Below are 10,535 nucleotides of genomic sequence, written 5' to 3'. Positions count from 1 at the left end.
CTTAAGACATTGTCTTGTGGCAAGCTCCTGTAGCACCCAGACTGTGTCTTCTCCTTGTCTCTTCCCCCAGCTCTCAGCTCAGAACAGATGCCCATAACCATCCCTTAAATCCATGAGTGGAAGAGACAGCACAACTTCTGAGACAGGAGCAGCACAAAGGCTCTGGCAAAGCCCCTCGCCCAGTTTGTAGTGATCACATGAGACCTATCCCAGAGGATGGCTATTGTACTATGCCAAAGGGGTATCTCTGTTCCCAAGGCTCCGAGGCACACTCCCCAAAAGTCCAAGCTTAAAACAATTTTCTGGGGCTCAGGCCTTGTCTTTGGAAAATGCAGATTATTTTTCCCCATGTCCCCATCCCCACCCTACATTAATGACTACCAGATCTTTCTCTAGGTCATTCCATCAGGTCACCAACTTTGACTAAAAAGCCATTAAAAACCAACCACTTTGAGGACTTCCCTGGTGGTGCAGTGGTTAAGAATCTGCCTGCCAATGCAGGGGACATGGGTTCGATCCCTGGTCCGGGAAGATCCCACATACAGTGGAGCAACTAAGCCCATGCACCCCAACTACTGAGCCTGCGCTCTAGAGCCCACGAGCCACAACTACTGAGCCCGTGTACCACAACTACTGAAGCCCACGTGCCCTAGAGCCCACACGCTGCAACTATTATTGAAGCCCGTGTGCTCTAGGCCTCACGTGCCACAACTACTGAACTTGCGTGCTGCAACTACAGAAGCTCGCGCACCTAGAGCCTGTGCTCCGCAACAAGAGAAGCCACTTGAGTGAGAAGCCCACGCACCCCAACAAAGAGTAGCCCCTGCTCGCCGCAACTAGAGAAAGCCCAAACGCAGCCAAAAAACCCCCAAAAAACCAACCACTTTGGATCCTAATTGAAACAAGGCAACTATAAAAAGACATTTTTTCAGACCACAGGGTAATTTGAATATGGACTGGGTAATATTATAGAATTATTATTTTGTTAGTTTTATTAGGTATGTATAATATATATGGTTTTTATTAGTTAGAAGCATATGCAGAAGAATTGGTTGATGAGTGAAATGATATAAAATCTGTAATTTGCTTTAAAATACTTTAGGAAAGTAAAGGGATGGGGGAAGAGATGAAACAAGATTGGGAGGATGTTGATAACTTTTCAAGCTAGGGGTTAGGTATGTAGAATTTCATTTTACTCTCTTACATATGTTTGAACTTTTCTATTAAAAAAAAAAAAGGTCAACATCTTGGTTCTTCCTTCTCAAGGCTGCAAACTAACAGAATCCCCCCCAGGTTGCAGAGGGCCATAGAGTGCCCTGTGCATTTTTTGTCTGAATGCATTTGTTTCTATGTATCAGTTCAAGAACACATAGATCTATTAGTATCTCAGCTTCATTAATAACCCTCAGGTTCAACTTTTAAAAAAAAGAGCTGGCAATGATATCAAGCTTAAAAGAATGATAAGTTAATTCTGCAAAGGTCAAGGGATTAGAAAAGCCCAAAGGGGGATAGGCCCTGACCTAGGGTGTGACATTCATCACAGTGAGAGAATTTTCCTCCCACCAAAATAGCCACACGAACCAGAGTGGATGAAAGCAGAAGCTCTAGGCCATGGGCTTGCTGACTGTGAGCAAAATTTGCACCCTGGGGGCCTAGCACCAGAGCCCGGACCACCCAGCAGCGGGAGTAATTAAGCTAGGAAAGGTCACCCATTCATAATTTATGTCAAATGGCTCGATTTAACCAGCAGCCCCCTCCTCCACTAGTGCCCACCTCAGTGTTGAGGCAGAGGGGCCATCTGAAGATTTCCAGGCCCGCGAAGACCCTGCCTGCCTTACCTGGGGGCAGAGCACTCCTGCTGGACCTGAGGACAAACTGGGGCCGGGGCAGGGGCGGGGCATGACTGTCCCCATGTGGTTAAGGTGTTCAGTTGGGGGCCTGGGATAGGGGACTTTACCAAGGCCATCCCCTTGTACTTGAGGTCACTCAGTAATCACTTACCAAGTCCAAATCATCATTATTATTAAGCACTTACTGTATGCTAAGTCTTTTTCAGGTATTACCACATTCAATCCTCCTGACAACTCAACAGGTGGTCTTATTAGTCCCTTTTACAGATGACAGAAAGGAGGTTAAGTCGGGGGGTGGGGTTTTATGTACAATAAATTAATAGGATCCCCAGTATTTATAATGATCTCTGCCTAACTCCAAGGCCCATGCTCTTAACCTCTGCTGGGTCTTGCCCAATGACAATTGTCTTGGGCTGAAAATGAAGGTCATCCAAGTCTCTGGGTGAGAGTTTACTGTGGTCCTATTTCATGTTTTGACCAGAGAGGTCAGTGTAGCGTGCCCAGCTCATCTGGAGATTGGCAGTGGCTGGAAGGAAAGGAAGCTTTCTGCTCAGCCCCAAACTCTCTCATCTTGCTCAGTCCCAAACTCTCTCATCTTGCTCAGTCCACACAGCCACACTCACACCACCACCACTCCGTAGAGGCAAGTTGTGAACATTCACAAGCGTTTGTGGCACTTGCCCTGGGGCCCAGCCTGCTTTGTGTTGACCCCATCCCTGCTGGCCTCTGACATTCTGGGTCTGCAGCAGGGATCTCAGCTCCTGCCCCTGGTTCTGGTAGCCTTTCGCTTTGGACTCTATGGTATTGCACAGGCAACCAGTGAGCTGCTGCTGCAGAGCTTACAGTGAATGTCAGGACTCCCTCATTCCAGCCATTTAGTTGGTGACCCCTGAGAACCCAGCCCTACTGGCTCAACCTCACCGGGCCGGGACCCCAGTGAGGCACTGGTCACATGCACCTGCTCTTTCTGGCTTGAGTGTGGCGACTCTGATCAGAGGCTCTGCTTTGGGAATCTAACTACCCAAAACTTTTTATATGATCTACAATTCCTTCCTTAGTTGTTCTTGAGGTTCTTTTTCAAACTGCCAGCCTGTCATTGCACCCTGAGAAGACCCAAGGAAGAGAATTCTGTCTTCACTTGGGTGGGACCACTAAGGGATGGGGCAGCTCCTCCCGGAAGCAGAACATGGAAGTGGCAGAAGAAATCTGCAACAGCTCCCAGGTGAAACTGGGCAGAAGTAATGAGGCTCCTGGTCCAAGAAGAGGATTTCCAGGGTGTGGAGCCAGTCAGGCGGCACCTGCCCTGAGGTACGTCTCTGGAGGCACCTAGCATTGGATCCTGGGAGATCAGAGAAGGAAGGGAGAGGCCTCCTCTGATGGTTGCCCCTGGCTCTGGTCCAGGTGACTGAGCTTCTGAGAAGGTCTCAAAGCTTTACGTGGCAGATCTTCAAAGCAGTTGTTCTCACTGTGCAGCTGATTTTAGGAATTTCAGGTTGAATTTCACGCCCTTCTCCCATCTTGTGGTCCACAAACCTATCCTTTGCCTTTAGACACTTCATGGCTATGCCCTTCTTGGCAAGGAGGAATTAATCAAATTAGAAACAACTCCCCCCATCACTACCACCAATTTTGAAACTCTTATCTCAGTTAATCCATCTGATTAAAATTGATTGAGCACCTACTAGGCCACAGACCCTAAGCGAGGACTGAGAAAACTGAAGTGAACAAAACAGATGCAGAACTTGCCCTCACCTGGCCCATGGTCTGGTCCCTATCTGGTCTAGGAGACAGATAATTAGGTAAGTCATTCCCATGAAGTCTGAGGGCAGTTAAGGCAGCAGATATATAGGGTCTATAAAGGGCTCTCGAGGGTGTAAACCAGATAGGAAGATGGGACCGTCCCCTCCTCCCAAAGCAGATCCTCAAAATGAGGAAAAGCTCAATGTTTGTGTCTCTGGGCCGTGTGGAGGAATGAGAGGGCAGTCAGAGTTGAGGGAGGTGCATGGGAATTGCTTTCTTGGCCAGGGAACTGTCTGAGCAGGGTTTGAGGGTAGTCAGAGGGGACTGAGGAAAGCAGAGCCCAAGTTCCACTCACAAACCCAAAGGCAGCCTCCAGGCCAATCAAGATGGCTTTCAGGGAGAGCAACTGACTTCCTTTTGTTATACTGTTTGGCTCTAACAATTTAATGCAATGAATAGTGGAAAGCCCCCCGCCACCCTCCCTGCCACCTTCCACCCCAGGTGAGCACAGCTGTGAGGAAAGCGATTGGTTTTCGGCAATTTTCATGCGCAAGACTCACGAACAATTGGATATGAGACAAGCCAGGCTGTCCGCTCCTCCTGTAGGGGCTGGAGGCACTTACCTCACTCTCTGTGGCTTCCCCGAGCTGTGGCGCTGTGGCCCGGCTGCCACCCCAATGCCTGCTGTCTCTGGAAGTCTCCTCTGCATCCAGACCCCACTTCATCCACCTCCTGTCCCTGATTCCTCTTCCTTAAGCCCTAGGCTTAACCGTTTCCTCCTCCTGCCTTGTTTCTTCCTCTCTGCCCACCGCCCCACCGCCCCACCTCCCCACTGCCCCCCTGGCGCTGGGCTTGGGCTCCATCAGCCACTGTTGGTTTCCGCTGGCTGAGGCAGTGGGCGGCTCTCCAGCCGTCCCCCCAACCCCTGTGAAGAAGCCCCCTCAGGAACTGAGGCCTCAGTGGGCGCTGGGCCTCCCCTCCATGATTTTCTCAGCACTTTCAAAACTTGTCCCACTGAAATTAGTGTAGGAAGACCTAGGTCCACCATTCTTTTTATAACCTGGGTATTTTCACTTCATTGAGCCTTGTTTTCATTTCTGTAAAAGTGGGGATAAAAATGTTGTTACTTGTATTTTATTAGAAAGGCCAAAATAAATACTATAGGTGTGTTGTATGTGAAAAAAAAAAAAAAAAAAAAAAAAAGGAGGGATCCTATTGGCTACTGGGCTAGTGGCCTTTTTTTGCAAAAAAAAAAACAAAAAAAAAAACTTGTCCCACTCCATCCTACAAAGACTGCTGAGATTTCCTAAAAGCTCAATAGCCTCCCAGAGGGAGAGCAAGTCAGAGAAACTGTCAGGTGCTTTCAGGGGCAGGGCTGAAAAATCCCCCTGGTGGCGTGTATCTGACTGTGGCCTGTGTGTGTATGTCCCTGTGGCAGGGTAGGTGCGTGTGCGCAGGGGAAAGAGTTACTCAGAATGAAACAAAGCATGTTCCCATGTTAGCTGCTGTCCCTACCAGCAGCCTAAACAAACAAAACTGCATCACCTGGCTTCAGCACTGGGCCATCTCCACACTGCTGGGGCAAATCGCCCAATTACCAGGGCGCTGGACAGGGTCCTGGGAGACAAATAGTTGTCATGTTGCCCCCACAGGCTACAGGGCGCCTCTCTTTTTTAACTTTACAGATGTTCTCATCCGAGGCCAACCTCCACCTCCCCTTCATCCAATGCCCTTTGTTCTCTGCCCCCCTCCCAGCTCCAAGGGCACTTGGCTAATTTGGAAGGCCTGAGAGTCCCACCCTGGGCTCTCTCTTCTCCCACAGCCAGCTCAGCAGTTGGAGGGAGAGATGGGAGGAGAACATGTGTGCAGGGGTGAGGAAGAGCAGAGACAGTAGAAATGGAGGGAGGCGAGTGGGAGGTGGGTCGTGGGGTACTCTGAATTCCCCTTAGCAGCGCTCATTGCACAGTAATGACTTGGTGTTATCATCAGAAACGTTTCCTGGAAAACAGTTAGCTGTGCCAGCAGACACACACTTGCTTCCCAGTAATGGCTTGATACCTGGAAAAATGAGCAATTACTTCTCATGAAGAAACTTTTCAGGACCCAGACTCTGGTGTGTTCACAGAGGACTTTGGAGCTGGTTCCCCCCTCCCCAGCTTCCTGTAGCTTCATCATAATCTCTCTGAGGGCAGGGTTTGGGTCTTCCTCAGCTGGCCTCCTGACTGGCTGGAACAAACTGGGCTCTTCGTAAAAACCCAGCCAAGTGAGACTGAGCTTCCTGGCGGTAAATGTGGGAATGCGTGAAGGCTGATGGTTCTCTCTCCCACCTGTCCCTCACCTATGCTCCAGCCAAGAATAGCTGCTCGCTTCCCCTTCACATGGAGGGCTTATTTTTGCCTGAAAGCCTTATCCCAGGCTGTTCCTGCAGCCTGGAATGAAGGTGTTCCCCCATTCCTTCCAGTCTCGCCTGCCTAAAAAACTCAAAACTCTACTCCCCCAGGAAGCCTTCCCTGATTTGGCCCATTTAATTCTACTCTGGGATTCTTCTGGCACTCACACCCTTGCTTTGCACTGTATTACATTCACATATGTACCTGTCTTCAGAGCAGTAGTCACTCACTGAATGTGGATTAGGTGTGAGGCACTGAGGAGATGAAGATGAATGAGATCCAGACCCCAGCTCAAGGAGCTCACAGCCTAGTGATGAGTTAATGGTGTGCTGTTGCAAAACTCTGTGAAAAAAAGTGAGCATCGGACTGACGAGAAAGGGGACATCTTGAGACAGAGTTGGAAGTCAGGGAAGGGGCTGTTCTGAGTGCTTCATGTACGTCAACTCATTTAAACCTCTTGGTAAACTGATGAGCGAGGTACTGCTATTATCGTCTCCGTTTTATGAACAGGAAAACTGAAGCACAGATAGGTTTAGCAACTTGCCCAAGGTCACACAGCTACTACAAGGCAGATCTAAGATTTGAACCCAGACAGCCTGGCTCCAAAGCCCACAGTCTTTACCTCTGTGCCCCTCTATGTCCTATAGGAACCAGCTGGGTGATGAGGAAAAGAGGAAAGGTGTTCAAGGCAGAGGGACAAGCAATTGCAAAGTTCCAGAATCTAGAGCGGGCATGGGTAAAGGAGAGAGGATGTGCAGGAACAATCAGCAAAAGCAGGAGGTTGGGTGGGGTGGGAGGATGAGAGACAGGGATTATCACCCTGTGACCACAGCACAGGCAGTCTCCAGGGATACCCGGAGTGTCTGGAGAAGAAGCTACATAGGTGGACGGAGGCCATGTCTGGAAGGGACTTGTATGCGGTGCTAGAGAGTGTCAACCTCATCCTGAAGGCCCCAGGAAGTCTGTGAAGGGTTTGTTTTTTTTTTAAGTTACTGATCGTAGCTTTCTTTTTTTTTTTTTAAAGTTTCATATTTATTTTATTTATGGCTGTGTTGGGTCTTCGTTTCTGTGCGAGGGCTTTCTCTAGTTGTGGCGAGCTGGGGCCACTCTTCATCGCGGTGCGCGGGCCTCTCACTATCGCGGCCTCTCTTGCCGCGGAGCACAGGCTCCAGACGCACAGGCTCAGCAATTGTGGCTCACGGGCCCAGCCGCTCCGCCACATGTGGGATCTTCCCAGACCAGGGCCTGAACCCGTGTCCCCTGTATTGGCAGGCAGACTCTTAACCACTGCGCCACCACGGAAGCCCCTGTGAAGGGTTTTAAGTGAGAGGGTGACATAATTAGAGTATCCCATAAGCTGACTTCCATGATCCAGAAGAGGAAGTTTGAGTGTCTAAGCTGGAGCAGTGACAGTGGTGCGGAGGACAGGGGTTAGATCATTTTAAAGATAAAAACAAGAGGGTTTGGTGACAGGCCGAATGTGGGTGGATAAGGAAGAGGCAAGAATCAAGGAGGGTTCTGAGGTTTTGGGTTTACTTTGGTTTAGTTACATCCTTCTTTAAGGAGGTACAGCAGGTTTGTGGAGGAAAATATGAATTCTACCTTGAACATATTAGATTCAGGAGGTCTGGGGTAAAAGTGTTCAGAAGAGGAATTTAGAAATGCATGTGTAGAACCAAGGAGAGACTGATGAGTCAGATGCAGAATTGGGGGTCCTTAGGATCTAGGTTCTGGAGTGAGACTGCCTGGGTTCAAGTGCTAGCTCCATCACTTGATACCCATAAACTGCAGATAATAATAGGGTTGTTGTAGGAATTAAATGATGTAATCCATGTTAAGCAAGCAGCATAGACCCTGAAACACAATAAGTCTTAGTAAGTGTTTAGTACTATTACTATTCATATTATTTAGTATTTAAAGCCCTAGGAGTAGATGAGATCACTGGAGAGAATGTGCAGAGACAGAAGAAGGGATGAGAGTTGAACCCTGGAGAAAATGGAAGGGCTGGGAGGAGTCAGAGGAGAGAGTGAGAGAATCAGGAAAAAAGAGCAATCCAGAGAGAGTCATGTCACAGGAGAGAATTTCACAGTCGATGTGGGCATGGGCAACTCTGCAACAAAGAGATCAGAGAACTCATTTTAAACCAATTTCATGTGTGGCCTCTCTCTGCAACCGATTATGCGCACTCCCCCAGGACAAAGGCCGTATGCTTAGGGCTCTGCACACTGTGTGTGATGGAGGGCCAGTGCTTATGGGAAATAATACAGGACTGTTCTTACGTGCCTGGTCCAGAACTGGGACTTAGTAGGATGTCAGTAAATGCTGAATGAATGAATAATGTAAAAAGACAGGCTCAAGTTCTAGCTCTGTCACCTGTTAGCTATGATCCCAAGTCAGTTATTTTTAGCCTCTCTTGAGACCTCACCAGTAAAAGGAAGGTAATAATATTTACTTCCTAGGGCTGTTGCAAGTATGAAATGAGACAACATACGTGAGACCGTTGTATAAACTGTTCCACTTTACAAATGTACAGGAGTAGTAATGAAGGTGGGGACTGAGTCAATAAAACCACTCACTGTACCTCTAGCAAACAGCAGACACATAGATGATGCTTGGGGACTGGAATGGAAAAGGATTTTTATCCTACTGAATGGATGGAGGCTAAAATTTAGGGAACAGATTTGTTCTCTCCAGGGGCTCCAGCCCTTCATTGCACAGGGGGCTGTAGGCCCCTGACCCAATGCACACTCTGTTGATTCTTCCTGCTTGGGTTCTGTTGAAATCCAGGATTAAGACTTCCTAGTTTTGACAGGGCCTTTTTTGGATTTGTCACTTTAATTAGTTTTGGCATTTTATCCGGTTTCTTTTCATTAGTGGAACAGCCAGAGTCCTGAGATTACAAACTCTCTCCAGGCTCCTTGGGGATAATTCCAGTCCTTGGGGTCCTGGTCGTACAAGAATCTTGGCTTGGACCTTTCCTGGAAGCTGTGCTATGACCGCAGGACACAACCCAGCTATCGCAGAGACTCCCTAAGCTGTCCTCTGAGGAGTCTTATCTCTGTCGAGTGAAGCAGCCAAGCATGTCCTGAGCCATGAAGCTGTCTGGTCCCAGCCTTGTGTTTCATCAATGACACTGTCTTTTCTCTACACCAGCAACTGGGTCCAGGGGGTAATTGGATGGCTAAGGTCAGAGGGCCAAGACCTTTGCAAAGAGACACAGGAGTGAATCTTTCAGTACTCTGTAATTTCTTTCCAAATACTTTTTATTTATTATGAAGTCAATTTGAAAATATTATAACCTTTTTTCGTAAAAGAAAAAAGTTATTCATACCCTCACCATCCTCCCCAGTAGAAGGAAGAGACGCTCACCAGGGGTCAGAAGGCCTAGATTCCAGTTACCTGCTACCTCCTAGCTTGTGTGACCAGGGACCAGTCACTTAATTTCCTCATTTACCAAATGGGCTGCTAGCACCCACCCATTCTGCCTCTTAGGGTTGTTATAAAATTAAATGAGGCAAATTTGCTCTTGGCAATCTTCAGGGTATGGTTAACCTTTAGACAATGTTCCTGCTGGCTTTCCCTCTATGATCTGAGAGAAGGAAGAAAGGGATAGGAACTGTCATTTGTTTGAACACCTGCCATGAATCAGCCATAATATAGTAAGCATTTAACTCCAGGTATTTAATCCTTGTACACTATAAAGCAGGCCTTATATGTCCCAATTTACAGATGAAAAGTTGAGGTTCAGAGAGCTAAGGTACAGTGCCTCAAGTGATACAGCTACTAAGTGACAGAGCCAGGGTTTGAACACAGGTCTGTCTGACTCCAAAACCGATGCTCTTTCTTCTATCCAAGGTCAGTGTGAAGAAGAGCACAATTGGCTTCCTTCCCAGCCCTTCCGCTCCAATATCATTCTCACTTCTCAAGTAATGCAGAGAAAGCCCTGGACCCAACATTGTTAGGTCCATGTTCAAAACTGTTTTAGGGAGGATGTTACCTTCTGACCTTGAACCTATATCTGCTTTTCTGGTACCTAGCCTGCTTTAGCCCACAAAGCCAGGCTGGAAGCAGCAAACTCTGTCCAGTCTTCCCAAGTCTGATCTAGAGCTCTGTATGCTTGAGCAGAAAGCACAACAGAAATGGGGCCTCTGAAATGGGGAAGAAATGAGACAGGGGCAAATATACCCTCGGCTCAGGAGGTTTGAATTGTTAAGGACCTTTCCTAGAATAAAAGCAAGACTGGACTCTCAAAAACACCTGGGCATTGACTCAGGGCTCTGCAAAGTCTTCTGCATCTTTCAGGCAAGGGGGAATTCCTGAAAACACTTATAATGGCTTGGAAGGGCATGGTTTGCAGAAGTCACTCAGCTTTGGCTAGAGTTGCTGTGTTGGTGTGAGGTTGGGGGCACAGGGTGACATCTGCTGGAAACACCGATAAAGCTGTTTTGGCAGAAACCCCATGGGGATTCCATAGAAGAGTGTGTTCCAGATAATGGTATAAAGTTACTCCCATTCCCCAATTCAGGGCGTCAGCTGAACTCTCCACCAGCAGGAG

The sequence above is a fragment of the Balaenoptera musculus genome, chromosome 1, assembly GCF_009873245.2.
Source record: "Balaenoptera musculus isolate JJ_BM4_2016_0621 chromosome 1, mBalMus1.pri.v3, whole genome shotgun sequence".
Classification (NCBI taxonomy): Eukaryota; Metazoa; Chordata; class Mammalia; order Artiodactyla; family Balaenopteridae; genus Balaenoptera; species Balaenoptera musculus.
This window is presented reverse-complemented; position numbering follows the sequence as displayed.